The sequence below is a fragment of the Polistes canadensis genome, unplaced genomic scaffold, assembly GCF_001313835.1.
Source record: "Polistes canadensis isolate GaletaPanama2010 unplaced genomic scaffold, ASM131383v1 scaffold_40, whole genome shotgun sequence".
Lineage (NCBI taxonomy): Eukaryota > Metazoa > Arthropoda > Insecta > Hymenoptera > Vespidae > Polistes > Polistes canadensis.
Window position 1 is genome coordinate 238962 of NW_014569587.1, and position 10755 is coordinate 249716.

The 10755-nt window shown below is 31.4% G+C and overlaps 1 protein-coding gene across 1 annotated transcript in view; it reads left to right on the forward strand.

Moving 5' to 3' along the window:
* Positions 1-10755, forward strand: part of LOC106784745 (membralin) — a 62416-nt gene that overhangs the window by 24615 nt on the left and 27046 nt on the right. The gene's annotated exons all lie outside the window — the stretch shown is intronic.

The window sequence follows — 10755 nt, forward strand, 5'->3', positions numbered from 1 at the left end:
AGAAAAAAAATACAATTATTGTTTAATATGGAATAATATTTGATTAATTAAAACGCGCATCGAAATATTAGATTAAAATAAATAAATTCCGTTCGTATTTGTGATTTAAAAAAAAACAAAAATATTCCGTAGAAATTATTTTCTATTTTAATCAGGATCGATTAATTTCTCTCGTATATATAAAATTGATATAAAAGTTAAAAGTTATGTATCGTTCTCGTTTCTCTTCACTTCTTTTTTTTTTTTTTTTTTTTTTTTCTAGAAAATAATTAACGAAGTCGTAGTTAAACGTATAATAACGTTAGTTTAAAACGTCGATTAGGAATGGGTCGAAAATTACAAAGGCATTTGGTATTATCGATAAGTTAATTCACACGGCCTGTGATAATCTTGCTTTCTTGCGAACGACTAGTATGGGTCGTGTCTGTTTCTGGGTTCAACGAGAGAGAAAGAAAGAGAGAGATGGGGGGGAAAGGGTAGGAGGGGGTGTAGGTAGGAGACCACAGTTGAATACCACGAGACCGGCTGTTTCCATGGGTCATCCGGTTTTAATTAGAAGACCGACTTCCGTTTACATGCGGTTTAGTCGATAACTCCGTATTCCTATTCTCTCTCTGTACTTCTCTTACAACTCTCCCACCCCTTCGACCCTTTTACTCCCTTATAATCTAAATCCGTTCATGATCAAAACGAATAACGAAGAGATTAACGGGAATGATAGTTCTCGAATCATTGAAATTATTGCTTTGAATCGTTTGTGATTAAATTACGTATAGTTAAGTATTATATTATACAATATTTTCTCTTTCATTTTATTTTTAATATTTTCTGATATTTTTTTCTTTTCTTTTCGATAATACTTTTCCTTTATTTTTCTTCCTAATAATAATAGTTTTTGTATTTCTTGAGATAGTTAAAAACAAAAGATAAAAATATTGATTACTAACTCGCAAAGTTATTATTATTATTATTATATATGTAATTCTTGTGTCTTGTATTATGATTTATCATAAATTTCATATAACGTTACAGTATTTTTGTGTGTGTGTGTCCGATCTAAATGAAATTGTAAATAATTTATAAGAACGTGTTAAGTAGTATAAACTTTTTTATACCTTCCAACACAGAATTATGCAAAATTTCATCTGGATAGTACGATGATAATTTAAGAGTTTTTAGAAAATTACGAACTCATGGATTTATACGTGCGAAACAATTTGTTAATATTACATATAATAATAATAATTTTTATACGTGATTTAACGATTATCAAAAATATTATTTTATTATTCATTAAAAATTCATATAAGATATCGAAAAAAAGGGTACAATAAAATACATTATTTCTTTGTTTGTTTTTTGAAATTCGATTGAACTTCTTACCCTATAGGGTATCAACGCGTTCACGTATCAGCACGGATCGACAATCTGAAAAGTAAAACCGAGATGTGGTACTTTCAAGGATAACCACTCGGTTCTTTGGTTGCTTTTGCACACACACACACACACACACACACACATTTGGAAAAAAGATACTTGCTATGCGAGAGAGAATGGATATCGCTTGAAGGGAAACAACGGTACCGTCTTCCATTGAAAGTTCGATGATCGTTCTATACTGATACAAGCATTCGACCTAAACTTATACGTGTTTTCATGTTTCTCATAGGATACGGCAATAGGAAGGAAGTTTTCATGTTAACCATGAAACTCTTTTCTTCCCTTTTTTCTTCTTCTTCTTCTTCTCTTTCTATTAGATTTGTTTTTTTCCTTCCTTTTGTAACTTATAACAATCCTTGAATCATTGTACTTACGATATATGTATCTCAATAAGTATTACGAAAGTCACTTTGTTAGTATAAAAATAAGGATATAAAAAAATAAATAAATTATCTGCTGACGAGTATAATATATTGGGATAATTAATTATTTATATATTAACAAACAAATGACACACTAATATATATATTTTTTTTTAATTAACAATTTCGATACAATACCGTTCAATCCTATATACTCTATCACGATTATTATTATTATCGTCAATATATTTTAGTGTTATTTAATTCAAATTATTTTATTTCCCATTTAATATAATATACACACGTGTGTGTCGTTTATTTTTATTCATTATGTTTTTTCTTATACTTATTGCCATACTCGATATTTTAATTCTAATCTCTTCCTTTTGTTTTGTTTTTTTTTTTAAACCGTACTTTTTTGTTCAAAATGTTGTTTTTCGAATATGTTCGCGAGGTTTAATCTTTATTTTAATGGGCGGATGTTTCAACGTAAGTAGAACGATAATGAATCGTGTGCCAGTCATTCAACCCAAAGTTTCGAATTTCTTTTTGCGATTAAGCATAGAGAGAGAAAGAGAGAGAGAGAGACAGAGAGAAAGAAAAAAACTATATATATATGTGTATGTGTGTATTACTTCACGTTGACATACGAGTCGTACTATAATATTTACAATGCATTTTCGATTTTTATATCAATTCGTACGCATTCTCAAATAACTTTGGAAACCTCCAGGTTCTCATACGAATGAGAACGAACGAACGGATGCATCCAGTGCAATGTTTACGTTTAATTATGTCTTTCTCTCTCTCTCTCTCTCTCTCTCTCTTTCTCGTTTATTCCTTGCATGCATACAAGAGTTACACGCTTACGTGAATTTTAATTTTCGTTAACGATTCATCCATCCTAGTTTAGTTAATTCCATATATTGATTTTCTTTTTTATATTTATTTATTTATTTATTTATTTATTTATTTACTGTATTTCATTTTTTTACCTTTTATGCAGTCGTCATCGTCGTCGTGTACGCGAGTAGGTTGTAGTATTTTAAACGATGACATCAATTTTTCAACGAACCCTTTTCAAAACGTTATATAACTACTTTTTTATTATTAAATATTCTATTATAATTTTTGTGCGCGTGAAAGAGAACGTTCACCGCCGCGATTCGTTCTTTTATTCGGTCTAGAAAAAAAAAAAAAAGAAAAAAAGTACATTTGAATATTCGTATAAAATTTTTGTTTCCTTCCTTCCTTTTCTTTTTGTTTTTTTTTTTTTTTAGTATTCCCCCATCTCCTATTCTATCTAAAGTTCATGGTGTTTTTATGGTGGTACTATTCTTTTTGATTTTGTCTTACTATACGCTAAAGTTTCTACACTTCATTCCGTATCGCGAGAATCAACTAGAGAAAACGTTAAAAGGGCTCTTTTAAGGTGGTCCATGAACACCGAGTGAGAAAAAAAAGAAAAAGAAAAAGAAAAGAGAGAGAGAAATAGAGATAGATAGAAAGTACGAAACACATACTCCGCGATACGATTTTATTTCTTCGAAACGGCCGAGGATAAACGCAATCAAGCAATTGCTTCTACAGGCTCGACAGGTTAAAACCTCAACCGTGGTAAGAGTTTCATCCATTTGTTCGACGATTTAAAAGGGTTGCTATCCACACTTTACACACATACGTATATATATATATATATATAGATATAAACGTGTATTCTTCATTACATATATACTTGAGAATGTACCTGCGTGCGTACGTGCGTGAATGGATGCGTGCGTCATTGAAAACAATTAGAGAAGTGCTTTGACGATGCTTTTTCTCGTGGCTTCAGAAACTACGAAACTTTTGTGTCTATTGCTTTTTTTTTTTTTTTTTTTTTATTCTTTTTTACCGTTTTTTTTTTGCTCTTAATTTTTGTTATCCTTTATTTCGTTTTGGTTTTCTTTACTTTTCCATTTTTCTTGGTTTTTTTTCTTTTTCTTTTCATTTTCATGCAAATACATATAGGAGGTTGGTATCCTATCTGATGTATAGGCAAAAGAATGTTGTAAGTTATATTTTTTGTTGTTGTTGTTTATTCGTCAAAACACAACCGGTGATACACGTATCTTAAATTTCTTTGCATTTTATTGCTATCATGGTTTTTATGTATGGTAAATAGAAATAAATATATTTGTAGTAATGTGTAATGTTAAATATTTTTGCGCGCGCACGGGTTATCTTTTTATTTTTTAAATTATCCATACAATCAAAAAATATCTACCGAATATAAAAATTCATTAATATATTTATCATTGTTGCACGCGTAATTTTCTACGTTATTTATATTAATTCTTAACAGATTAATCTTATACGATTGTATCTTATCAATTTGATATTATAAATTCTCTTCATAAATAATAATAATAATAATTATACGTATTATTCTTTTGTGTCAAAATATCAGATACACACATAATAATAATAATCAAATCCGATCATTCTTTTATTCTTTACATCGCGAATCAAAAAATATTTATTTATCGTCATATGTATAAAAACAGAAAAGAAACAAACAAACAAACAAACAAACGAAAAGGATACGTTTAAATTCGTCAATAATTAAAATAATTACAATTTTGGGTATCGTTATTGTCGTCTTCGTTAATGCTAAAAAAAAAGAAAAAGACAAAACTTTTCAATCTGCGAAATGAATCGAATCGAATGTTGTATATTTGAAATTCGTATATCCAAAATGTGACGAAACGAGAAACGAGAGAAACAGAAAGAGAGAAAGAGAGGAATGGAAAAGGGCTGAATGGGGGCTGCGAAGGGTGGGAGGGGGTGGGAGTGCGAGTGATCGATCGAGACCTGGTTAACAAACAGTGAATTGTGGGTAATGAAGCAGAGGGAGGAACAGATGTTGCAACTTTATCGTTGTGTAGGTATTTTAAATTTTCCCTTGATGAAAATATAAGGAGAGTTTGCTTTCATCATTATCATCATAATCATCATTATCATTATCATTATCATTATAGTAGTCGTAGTAGTAATCATTATAATTTTCTCGAAAGTTTGTTTTCAATGAAACAAACATGGAAAGTTGTCGAACGAGTGTTTGGCTGTCTCGTACACTCGAAGGAAATTGATCGATCGTTGGATATAATAGATAGAAGGGGTGTGGAAGGGGTTGGTGAGGTGAGGAGGGGTTGGGTGGGGTGGGGTGGTAGAGAGGGACGGAACGGATGGTAGACCCCCGGAAAGAGGATGCAAATGGTTTCGCATTACTAATACCATTGTGTTCGGATTGTTATCGTAAGTTGCAGTTGTCGGCCAGACAGGAAAATATTTAGAAAGAGTTAATCCTACGAAAAATTACTTTGCTTATATATATATATATATATATATGTACATTTTTTTTTGTTTTTTTTTTTTTTACGAACTAACAGTCGCATCGATTTATATAGGAAATGGCATCAATTCTTTTCAAATGCACACCCGTGTGTGTAAGTAAAATGTAGGGTTAAAGGTTCGTAATTAATCATTTACATATATCATAAATTATTATCATTATTGTTATTTTTCTTTTCTTCTTCCACGTAGTTTATATATCTTATTTTTATGATTAAAAAACGTTGAAAAGTATTATATCAATAAAGTTATAATTCGTGCCTTTTGACATTTTTTTTCTTTTTTGATAACACTTATTATTTGTTTACGATACACAAAAAACAAAATAAGAAGAAGATAGCGATGTCGTTGAGTTGGCGTTACTTTTTTTTTTTTTTTTTTTAAACATTCCTGATGTTTTATATCATTGCCGGTAATACCGTGTGTCAACTAGAAATTCGTTGGGAAAGTTCGTAGATTTGGGCAGAGATGTAGGAAATGATCGAGAAACATCAGCGATGGTTTTTAGGTGTCGGTGGGTTCAGATAGAAAAGGTGAAAGGGGGAGGGTGGGTGGTGTGCACTTTACTTTAGATCCTTAACGTAGTCCTGGACTATTTTCTAGCAGCCAGATAGGAAACGTTTACTTCCATTTTAGACGACTAAGGGCCAACTCACTCTTCGGTATTTCGCTTGGCTGACTAACGTAAAAGCAAGGTATTACAAGACACGTGTGTTTCTATATATAAATATATATTTTTTTTTTATATTTCCTAAACCTATTTACACCCTTCTCTTATTTAATTTTTTATTCCATTAAAGTCAAATAAATTTGTGAATATCTAGTTCTATTCATTCTAATATATAAATTCTCATCTTTTCTTATTGTATAACTAAACAAATTAATTGGTTTTTTTTTATTATATATTTAGCAAATATATAATTATGTATATAATTTATCGTCTTGAAATAAATAAATCGTTTGAAAATAAGTCGACTTAAAAATTTAATAAGGATCGTTGGATCGTAACGAGAATATTAAAGAGAAAGAAGACGTAGTCATAGTAATAGTCATAGTCATCGTTGAGGATCAAAACGAGAAGATGATTGGCGACGTACCGTAACAAGTGGCGCGCCGGGAATGAGTAGTGCTTACAATCAGCTGGGGCTTGTCCGCAAATAACATCGGGGGCGTTGTTGGATAGGTGGGGGAGGGTTTGGGGGGAAGGGGTGGTTGGTAGGAGGAGGTGTATGATTATGATTGAATAAGGTCCCGTAATTGAGGCTATTGAGCAATTATATAAATAAAACGAGAGACGGTGTTTACGGGCAAATGTGTTGCTCAGCGCGTGTCATTTCTAACTGTATTGGATACCATAAGATATATATATATATATATATATATATATATATATATATATATATGGGATATATATATTCCATGGTAATGGTAATAGTAGGACACACAGTCGTGAACGCGACCAACCAAGGGTGGCGAGGGTTGCGTTGGCAGGCCAGGGGTGTTATTTCAGCATTATGACCGTAGGACAAGGAGGAAGATAGGTGGAGAATGTATAGAGAAGGGTGGAAGGGTCGAAGGGAAATTCGCAGGCGTGCTTTGCCGCCTGCTTGCTTGCTTGCCTACAGAGCGGTACCGAGTTAGGTGGAAAATTACAGTGCAAACATCAGCTATACCTCGTATAACGCGATCCGTGGAACACATCACGTCGTAGTCGGTACGTATGTACGTAGGTACATCGGTGTTTCACATCAGGCGGGGCCGATGTTCTCGAATTATCCCTTCTTGCCAAGTACGATTCGCTCCGCCCTTACCCTTCCCCCTTCATCACCCTCTCAATCTCCCTTTCATTCTCTCACCCACTGTCTCATATACTTTTCCATCTATCTATCTATTTCCCCCCTCGTAACAACTCGCATCTTCTTTTTTTTTCTTTATATATGTAACTATAATTTACTGTATAATCAAATTAATTGTTTAACTCGTATATAAAAAGAAAGTTATTAATAAATGTGGAATTATATAGGGGAAAGTTGGGATAGGTTTGATATGATTTTCTTTAGAACGTTTGTTTTGATCTTATTGATTGTTTCGTTTTTCATTATTTTTGGGACTTATTTAAGCAACTTGATTATTAATGTTTCGAATCTTTTTTTTTTATAAATTCTTCCGAAGATACATACATTATTATATTTTTTGTAAAAACAAACTGTACACTTCACATTCGTTTAATCGTTAATCCTAAATCTGTTAAATTGAAAACACGTAATCAAACACAAACACTACTAATTCTATTACTTACTCTATAATATTATATAAACACATATATGTATTTCGTATTATTTTTCTATAAATATTAAGTAAAAAAAAAATAGACAGGACGACAAAAATAATCGTTTTTGAAATCTTACATAATAATAATAATAATAATGAAAAAAAAAAAAATAAAATAAGCTCGCGAGAAAAATATAGTAAGAAAGTAAGTAATAGAGAATTTGAAGTTACCTTATCTATCTAGTGGTGTATACTTACTTTTAAATATATTTCTCATCGTCCAAGCGTGAGAAGAAAGTAGAAAGAAAGTAGAAAGAAAGAAGAAAGAAAGAAAGAGTAAGGAAGGAAGGAAGGAAGGTTGCCTTGGAAAAGTGTAATTAGTTCGTCCGTCCTTCGTCCGCTTTCTCATATTTACTTTCCTCAGCCGGACTTGGGCGAGTACAGAGTATTGCGAAGGTGTGTGAGAAAGAGAGACAAATATATATATATATAAAGAAAGAGTGAGAAAGAAAAATAAAAAGATGCGGAGGTGGAAAGAAGAAAAAAGAAAAAGAAAAAAAAAGGAAAGTGCGAAAACCGTAGGAGCTCGATACCCCTCAGAGTTGGCGTTTTAATCAGGGTGTCACGCTCGTCTCGGGTATCTCGGTGGTATCTAGGAGGCTGGGGATGGTAGAAAGAGGGGAAAACTGAAGGAGTAGGAGGAGGAGGAGGAGGTGTTAAAAGCGAAGGAGCGTCAGACTGGCGCCAAGGCGTACAGAAGTCTGGCTCCGGCACCCCGACGGATGAAACAGAGAGAGACTTCATTTTCCACGAATCCTGGAACGTCCTTTCGCGTTCCGTCTATATACGACGATTGGTCAATGCTTTTGCCCTTTCTCTCTCTTTTTTTTTTTTCCTCTCTCTCTCAGTCTCACCCTTTCTCTCTCTGTCTCTCTTTTTTCGTTATTTAGGTAAGTTAGAAGCAATGTTCTCGCGATGCTGGGATGTTTAGGTAGAAGGTTAGATTTCGTACGGTTTGTTTTTTTTTTTTTTTTGTTTCTTTTTTTTGGTCTTCTTTTCTTTTCTTAATTTATTTTATTTTATTTTTGTTTTATTTTATTTTATTTTATTTTATTGTATATATAATCAGGTTTTTATTGCACAACTTACACAGTTTTTTACAATGTCTTAATTTTATTTTTATTTCATTTTTTTTTATTTTATTGTATTGTATTTTATTTTATTTTATTTTATTGTATTTTATTTTATTTTATTTTATTCGATTGTATATCGTTCCCTCCCTTTCCTTTCCTACCCTTCTTTATGATTAAATATAACCTATCGTTTTAAATTGGTTAACTTATTAAACAATATCGTTGGAACACGTGAATAAAAACACGCGTGTGCATATTATTTTAATTGTTATATTTGTATGAATATTATTATTGAAAATTATGATTAGTTTAGTTTGTTTTCCTTTTTAATCGTAAATTTTTATATATATATATATATATTTTGTTTTTTTTTAAATCCTCGAGAAAGGAGTTTTCGATAAATTCAAAGACACGGAGAAGAGAGTGAAAGAGAGAGGGTGAGAGGGAGAGGGAAAAGGGTGATTAATGTTATTAGAAAGTAGAGGAGGGACGCGTTTCAGCCGTGTGGTGTCGTCGTTTTACTCAAAAACGAATATACATTCGAGCATTCGTGGTCCATCCATACGGTATTTGCCGCACGACAAGGCGCATGATTAATCGTAAACACCGGATAGAAAATTAGTCCCCCGTAAGATAATTAAGGGAACATAATTAATTGTCTTGACTCCGTGCATACAGACGGGAATACTAAGCAGCCTGTCAGCCGTGCATAGAAAAATGCTTTTTCCGAAGTGCCTTGACGATCATCTCTCTTCTTTCCATCTTTTATTTCTCTTTTTTTTTTCTCGCTGAAGTTAATTTCGAAATTACCATCGTACGCGTGTACTCCAATTATATTAATATTTTATTTTATTTTTTTTTTTATTATTTCCAACACATTTTACTCATTAGCTGATTCATAATATTGTTTTTATCGTTGATATAATATAATAGATTGAATTTTATTATGCTCTTAACAATTTGTTATCTATTTGATAAAGTTTTCAATCGATCGAATCGTTTTTCTCTTGGACAGATCAATATATTATAATGTCGTGATTTTTGATATAAAATGTATAGTACTGGAAATTTTAATTTTAATTTTTATATTGCAAACATAATTTTTCAATTAACACGGAAAATATTCTATATATAATATTATTTGATTCAATGTAAGATACAAAATATCTCTAATGGTAAATACGATAATACGTTTTATTTATATATGTGTATTTTTTTTTTTTTTTTTTGAAGGAGAAAGAAATATGAAAAATATCTAAAATAGAATAGAGAGGTGATATTAAATCGTGTAAAGTTTGATAGTGTATCATACATACCTACACGTACGTTACGAAACAAATCAACGAAAATTGATTTTTCTCGTAAAATATCCTTCTCGTTTTTTTTTTACCCTTCTCTCGAGAAAGAAGAATCCCTGATTCTCGTAAGTATGTCTCCCGAACTCCCGAATCTCGCGAATTGGGAGTTCGCGAATGGAATACTCGGGATTTTCCTTTGATATTCGATGATTTTTCTTTAGACTTTTCAGGATGCCTTTTGACGATAGAAGAAAATTCCCAATTACGAGGTGTCGGTTCTTTTGAGACCGTTCCACCACTTACGTTTCTTTCTTTTTTCTTTTTTTTTTATTTTTTCCTTCTCTCGCCCAACGTAAATTGATCGGTAACAAGCGAAATATGAAAGAAAATTTCTAAAGGGGAACGCGAGTTCACGCAACAGTTGAAATGTGTATTGGAATTATTCCTTATTTCGATTTTTTATTTCTTACTCTTTCTCTTTCTTTCCACTTTTCCTCGTTGAATTTGTTTCGTTTTTTTGCGTTATCAATCATCTTTTTACAGTTTTAATCGCAATTTTATGTGACCGAACAAACTGTGCTTTCTAATTTTTCCAATTTTCTTGAATATGTGTTACAAAAGATCGATCATATAGAGTTCTGATATTTATTCGAGTTTATGCTCAAATATTGTGAGCTAATCAAATAAGTAACGTCACAATTTTTAATATACGGAAAAAAAATATTAAGATTATATTTATTTTATATATATAAAGATAATATAATTCTACGAAGTGTTATTTAAATTAAAGAAATACAAATATTTTTCATCGTTATATAATATGCTTGAAATATGTTTGAAAATGTATATATATATATA